This window comes from Cnephaeus nilssonii, assembly GCF_951640355.1.
Source record: "Cnephaeus nilssonii genome assembly, chromosome: 12".
NCBI lineage: Eukaryota > Metazoa > Chordata > Mammalia > Chiroptera > Vespertilionidae > Cnephaeus > Cnephaeus nilssonii.
The window spans coordinates 58,882,320-58,889,066 of NC_137083.1; the positions used below are offsets into that span (position 1 = coordinate 58,882,320).

The window sequence follows — 6,747 nt, forward strand, 5'->3', positions numbered from 1 at the left end:
TAATGAATATATGGGCCTTTCCCTTCAGGAAATCACAGTGGGCTTTCCAGTGCTATTTTCTGGGACCATTATGCCAACCATAATGTTATATGGCACAGGTTTAGGGTAGAGTAGAAAGCCTAATCAGGGTCCAGTCTGAAGCCCAAATGACCTTGATTATTTGATATGAACTTGAGGGTTTCTGCTGGGGCAAGGGCCCTGCTCTGAACCTATGGCTCTTCTTATTTTTTAAGTATATATATTTTTAATTTTAGGTTTTAGAGAGAGTAAAAGGAGAGAGAGAGAGATAGAACATCGATGAGAGAGAAACATCAACATCAATTGGTTGCCTACAGCATGCCTCCCACTGGGGATTGAGCCAGCAAGGGATGATGGGATGATGATTCCAACCTCCTCTGAATGGTCCAGCACCAATGATTATTTGCCAACCATGTGAAACTTGCTTTTGGTGCCTTAATTTCTCCCATACAGTAAGCAAGGGCCAATGTCTATTGCCCCCTTTCTAACAGGAATGGACAGTGATGATAGTGAGGACTGCGTCATCCTCCCATGGAACAAGACCTCCCGTGAAAGCTTTGAAACACATCATTTCATCGTTACAAGAGATTTCTGAAAACTCTGCAATTTTCCAATCTGACATGTGCCCTGACTGGGAATCGAACCAGTAACCTCTTGGTGCAACCACTGAGCCACCCTGGCTGGGCTGAACCTCTGACTTTTCAATCAATGCCTTGATACTCTGGCACTTGTGAAAATCTCCTACCTACTTAGTGCTGAGCTCTGACAAGGATGGATTTTTGAACCTTGATAACGCCGTTTGTCCACCTTCAAGCATCTCAGCGTCATAGAAACTTCTGCTGACATGCCTCACCCAGTGGCTGGACCCCCATATATTTATGCCATCCCAGAATAAGCCTGAATTTGCTATAGCCCTTTGGACATGATGATTGACTTCTTTCCTCCCATCCTCCTTCCTCCTTCCCTCTCTTTCTTCCTTTCTTTCTCATTGGGACTAAGACCACTGGCTACCCACCCAGACAGAAAAATTAGTAACTCAACCCCAGCTGAACTTATTTGGTTTCTACCCTTTCATGTTGTCTTGCAGCTGAGAACCCAGCATGCCTCAGAACAAACTCCAATTGTTATGACACTGTCCAGATTAAACCTTTTTAAGGAAGACCACATCCTTGATGTCATCTGTACCATACCCCCTCCCCTGTTCTTTCATCGCAGAGTCCTTTGTGCATATTGGGGAGAATGGCAGCCTGAAATTACGCTGTTGCTTTAGGACACTGGATGGGATGATGATTCCAAACCCAGTGAAAGGTAGAGTTGACCCTGATGATCAACCTGGAGGGCTTCCTTTGACCCCTTCTCCAGATCATAGTTTGGATCAGCTTCAACGTAGGAGTGAAGCTGGTGCTTCTGGGGCAACGGACCTGGGTTTTAATGCCAGCTCTGCCTTCTTGTGATTTTGGACACAATATGGAGCTCTCTAAGCCTCAGTTTCTCTATCTGTAAAACAGTGCTAGTACCCTCCTTCAGAGGATTACCAGAGTATTTAAATGCTCAGAAAGAGCTCAAAACGTGTCAATGATTGTTCTTTCCTATTGTGATGGTTATTATTTCTCTGGCAAATCCCTAACTGAAATCTTCAAAGAGATTCAATCCTATGTTTGCAGTGACAGTGCTGAAACAGGACTCAGAATAGCTTTGAGGAAGAGCTCAGGAAACTTCAGGCGAAGGGGAAGATTAACCTGAGAGGGAGGAAGTGAGGCTCAAACTCATATCTTAGTCATTGGGGTAAAATGTGCTATTTTACGTTTTTGTTTCATGTTTCTTTCTTTGTAAAAAAATTATTTTTATTGATTTCAGAGAGGAAGAGAGAGAGAGACAGAAACATCAATGATGAGAGAGAATCATTGATTGGCTACCTCCTGATTGCCCGCCACTGGGGATGGAGCCTGCAACCCGGGCATGTGCCCTGACTGGGAATCCATCTGTGACCTCCTGGTTCATAGGTCGATGCTCAACCACTGAGCCATGCCAGCTGGCCCATGTGTCTTTCTTGAGTCTCTTTTTCTTTTCAATTATGGGCATTTCAAACATATAGAAAGATGGAGCCCATACTCTAGTCAACCTCCTCTGCATGGTCCAGCACCAATGATTATTTGCCAACCATGTGAAACTTGCTTTTGGTGCCTTAATTTCTCCCATACACAGTAAGCAAGGGCCAATGTCTATTGCCTTCTTTCTAACAGGAATGGACAGTGATGACAGTGAGGACCTTGTCATTCTCCCACGGAACAAGACCTCCAGTGAAAGCTCTGAAACACATCATTTCATCGTTACAAGAGATTTCTGAAAACTGCAATTCTCCAATCTGGCTTCCCCATCCCAAAAACCTGTCCACAAATCCAGGATATAAGCATATCATACTTCCTTTCCCTCTTCAACTAGATAACTGTTTTAAATTCAGTATAAAACAATTCGAGATTAAAGTGACGAATTAACTTAACTGCTAAATATTTAATGTCAAGGAAAAGCCGTTTAAAACCCATAAAAATTCAGGCAATAAATCTAAATAGTATAGTGGAGAAGTGTTATATTAACTTAGACTTTGCAGCACCTTAATATTGTCTTATATCAGACGATTGCCGATTGTAGAACACACAGCACATTTACTGCATAAATTTATGAACATGTTCCGGTAACCCCATCCATTTTCTCTGTATTGTTTTCTCTTGGCATTTATAGCAACTTCAGTTTGTCACCACGCAAGGATAAATTATTTTTAAAATTTCATTCCAGTGTTGGCCCTTGTTTAGTGGAGTGCTCTCACGGCCCCCTCACTTTTCTTTCATTACCCTTGAAAAATCAAGCTGCGTTTTTAAAATGTAAGTGGTAGAATTTAAGGCAGAACTTGAGAGGAGCTCGAGCCCAAGGATGGGAGGCTCCCCTTCATCTCTGGCAATAATTCACTCTCAGAATCCAGGTTGCTACTTTTAATGTATTCTACCGAGGTTGCTCTGAAGGCAATAATACTTGCCCCAAAGCAATCCTCCAGAGAAATCAAGGGAGTTGAAATAATAATGAGGTGAAAATGCCTGTGAGTTATAGAAATTCCTTGAATTAAAGTGGTAATGAATGAATGTGAATCATACGAAAGTGGCTGGATCTTTAACATCGTTTTACTTCCTGGAGTACTTAGTCCCTTCTTGCTGGCCTATCCACAGGGAGGCCATATACAGCTATATGGGTTGTGCACTGCAGACCACACAGGCCACAGTGTGAACACCTGTCCAGATCCTCATGCTCCACCTCTGGGAGGCCTTTCCGGATCCCCCCAGTCCTCAGGGCCCACTCCCTTCAATAGATGCTCAAAGATGCTACCAGTGGTGTCTCTGACCCTACTCTCATGTGAGACCATGCCCCCAAGAATGATTCTCACTAGGAATCCTAAAGATCTAAGATGAGCTGTCAAGAGTGAATCAAGAAGGGGGCTTTGACCCCACAAATGAAAGTCAGTCCCCTCAATGATGTTGAGTCACCTGCTGAAAACAGCAAGAGTTCCTGAGCCAACAGGGACTCAGCATTGCCACAGGGAACCCAAAATGAATATTCGGCTGCCCTGGGCAGTTTGGCTCAGTGGATAGAGTGTTGGCCTGCAGACTCAAGGGTCCAGGGCTCAATTCCGGTCAAGGGCACGTATCTCAGTTGCAGGTTCCTCCCCAGCCTGTGCCGTGGTCATGGTGTGTGCAGGAGGCAACCAATTGATGTGTTTCTCTCACATCGATGTTTCTCTCTGTCTTTCCCTCTCTCTTCCGCTCAATGGAAAAATATCCTAGGGTGAGGATTAAAAAACAAAACAAACAAAATGAGTATTACGGCACAACCAATTCTTTCATCTGAGGGAAGCTGATGGTTGTGCCTGAGGCTACCGCTGAGTAGCTCAAGATACTGCTGCCAGAATTCCCTACCTTAGATGCTGAGGCCTGAGCCAGTCATGTGCACTTGTCCCAGCCTCCATCCTTGGGAGCCATCAAAAACTGGGTTTAGCCCTTCCCTCTCAGGGAGCTTAAAGATCGGAGCCCCTGAGGGATGTAGCGCGGTGTCCAGGCCCCAGCTGAGCCTGTCGCCTGGTGTGTCTGCTGTCACAGGGAGATCTCTGCCCCCTGGGGCTGAGACACTCAGCCTGTCCCCAAGCTGAAGCTGTAGGGTACTGAGGTACCAGCTAGATGTCTTCTCACAAAGGACCAGTGGTGACACAGAGCAATGGGGCTCCTGCCAGTAACAGGGAGACGGACACGGTGGAGCTGGTTGAACTGGGACCCCTGCTAGAAGAGAAGGGCAAACAGGGAATCGCTGACCCAGCCAAAGCTGAAGAAGAGCAAGCGTGCCCAGTGCCCCAGGAGGAGGAGGAGGAGGAGGAGAAGGAGGAGGAAGAGGAGGGGAGGATCCTGACACTTCCCCTGCAAGCACATCATGCCATGGAGAAGATGGAGGAGTTCCTGTATAAGGTCTGGGAGGGACGCTGGAGGGTCATCCCGCACGATGTGCTCCCCTACTGGCTGAAGGACCACGATTACTTGCTTCATGGCCATGGGCCGCCCACGCCCTCCTTCCGGGCCTGCTTCAGGAGCATCTTCCGCATCCACACAGAGACCAGCAATATCTGGGCCCATCGGCTTGGTCTTGTGCTGTTTCTGTTTCTGGAAATCTTGACCACGCTGAGACCAAACATGTACTTCATGGCCCCCTGCAGGAGAAGGTGGTGTTTGGGGTGTTCTTCCTGGGCGCGGTGCTCTGCCTCAGCTCCTCCTGGCTCTTTCACTCAGAGAAAGTCTCTTGGACTTTTTCCAAACTGGATTACTCAGGGATTGATCTACTGATTACGGGGAGCTTTGTCCCCTGGCTCTATTACTCCTTCTACTGCTCCCCACAGCCACGGCTCATCTGCCTCTTCATCATCTGTGTCCTGGGCATTTCCGCCATCACTGTGGCACAGTGGGACTGGTTTGCCACTCCTACACAGCGGCAGACAAGAGCAGGGGTGGGCCTGGGCCTGGGCCTGGGCCTGGGCTTGATCAGCGGGCGATGTGCCCACTGTGCCCTCTGCGATCCACGAGGGCTTTGTCTAGGCCACCACTGTGGCCCAGATGGGCTGCTTCTTCCTCATGGCTGTGATGTACATCAGCCGGGCTGGCCTCTTTGCTGCTCGAATGCCTGAGCGCTTCTTTCCTGGAAAGTTTGACATATGGTTCCAGCCGCACCAGATTTTTCACGTCCTGGTGGTGGCAGCAGCCTTTGTCCACTTCTATGGGGTCTCCAACCTTCAGGAATTCCGCTGCGGGCCCTGAAGGTGGCTGTACTGCTGACTCTCTTCTCTGAGCCTCTCCCCCGCCCCCCCAAAGCTGGAAGGGAATGTCCCAAATGCTTTCAAAAATAACTTCTTTTCTGAAGTGAAAGGAAGCGTCTGAGTTGTTTGTTTCTAGAGGAAACCTCTTAGAGAATCTAGTGCCAGCCAGGCTTCAGCCCACCTCCCCACCTCAGGGTGGGGGGATAAGCTTCTGTGTCCCTCGCCGAGGAAGGGGTGAGCCGCCTGGCCATGCCCCTCCTCAGCAGCCCGCCTCAGCAAGGCAACTCCGTCCCCTTGGCACAGAGTGCTTTGAACCTCATGTTGAGATTTTATCCCTCCTCCAACCATTTTGGGGAAAAATGATGGACTGGACTCTTCAGAAATTCTATTTCTGGAAGAAAATGTCCCTCTCTTACCCTCATCCTTTTAACCTGGCTTGGAACAGGCTATCTGTTTTGTAGCACACTTTTCAGAAATGGTTGTAACCTGTCTCGTCTTTCTGGGGCCTGGGTCTGCTGACAGCAGGAAGAAGTCACCAACTCTGAGGCAGCCAGCTAATCACGGAAGTGTGTCCAGGCTTCAGATAACTTGCGTTTTAATTTTTTTTTTCTTCTTGGCAGAGTAATGTAATATTAAAATGGGGAGAGATATTTAATATTTAATACTAAGCTTTAAAAAGAAATCTGTTATCATTGCTGTGTATCCTGATACAAAGGCTATGATGATAATAAAAGGAAGTACAGAAGACAATTAGCATTCAAAAAAAAAAAAGAACTGGGTTTAGTTGAGCTGCACCTAAATCCCACCTGGCTTCAAACAAGAGCCTACAGCCTTTCTATTAATATCATTCAGGCCCCCAGCCCAACTCCATGGCCTGACCAGTTGGCATGTCCTCTAAGCCTGGCTGGTATATCTTCACATCATTGCTTCCGACCAGGCCATAAGCAGTCCAGGACAGGGCAGCTGTACTAACAGTTTGACACTTGTCACATGTTACCTGTGAAATGTACTGTACGTAGTACTCCACCACTCAGCCTGGAGGACACAGGCCAGGTTGCATTGATCCCCAGGGCCAGCACGGTGATGAACACACAGTGGGTACTCAAAAAGCATGTGATAGGAGTGCCATGCATGTAAAATGAGCAGTTTTAAATTTCCTAGAGTAATAAAAGGAGCATAGCTCTAACCGGTTTGGCTCAGTGGATAGAGCGCTGGCCTGCCGACTGAAGGGTTTGATTCCGGTCAAGGGCATGTACCTTGGTTGCGAGCACATTTCCAGTAGGGGGTGTGCAGGAGGCAGCTGATCGATGCTTCTCTCCCATCGATGTTTCTAACTCTCTATCCCTCTTTCTTCCTCTCTGTAAAAAATCAATAAAATATTTTTTTTA

At 47.3% G+C, this 6,747-nt stretch overlaps 1 pseudogene across 1 annotated transcript; it reads left to right on the top strand.

The window, feature by feature from the left end:
* Nucleotides 1-4,238: 4,238 nt before the first annotated feature.
* Nucleotides 4,239-5,391, top strand: LOC307108584 (adiponectin receptor protein 1-like; annotated as a pseudogene). Its single transcript has one exon. The product of its transcript is annotated as an adiponectin receptor protein 1-like (transcript).
* The last annotated feature ends 1,356 nt before the right edge of the window (nucleotides 5,392-6,747 follow it).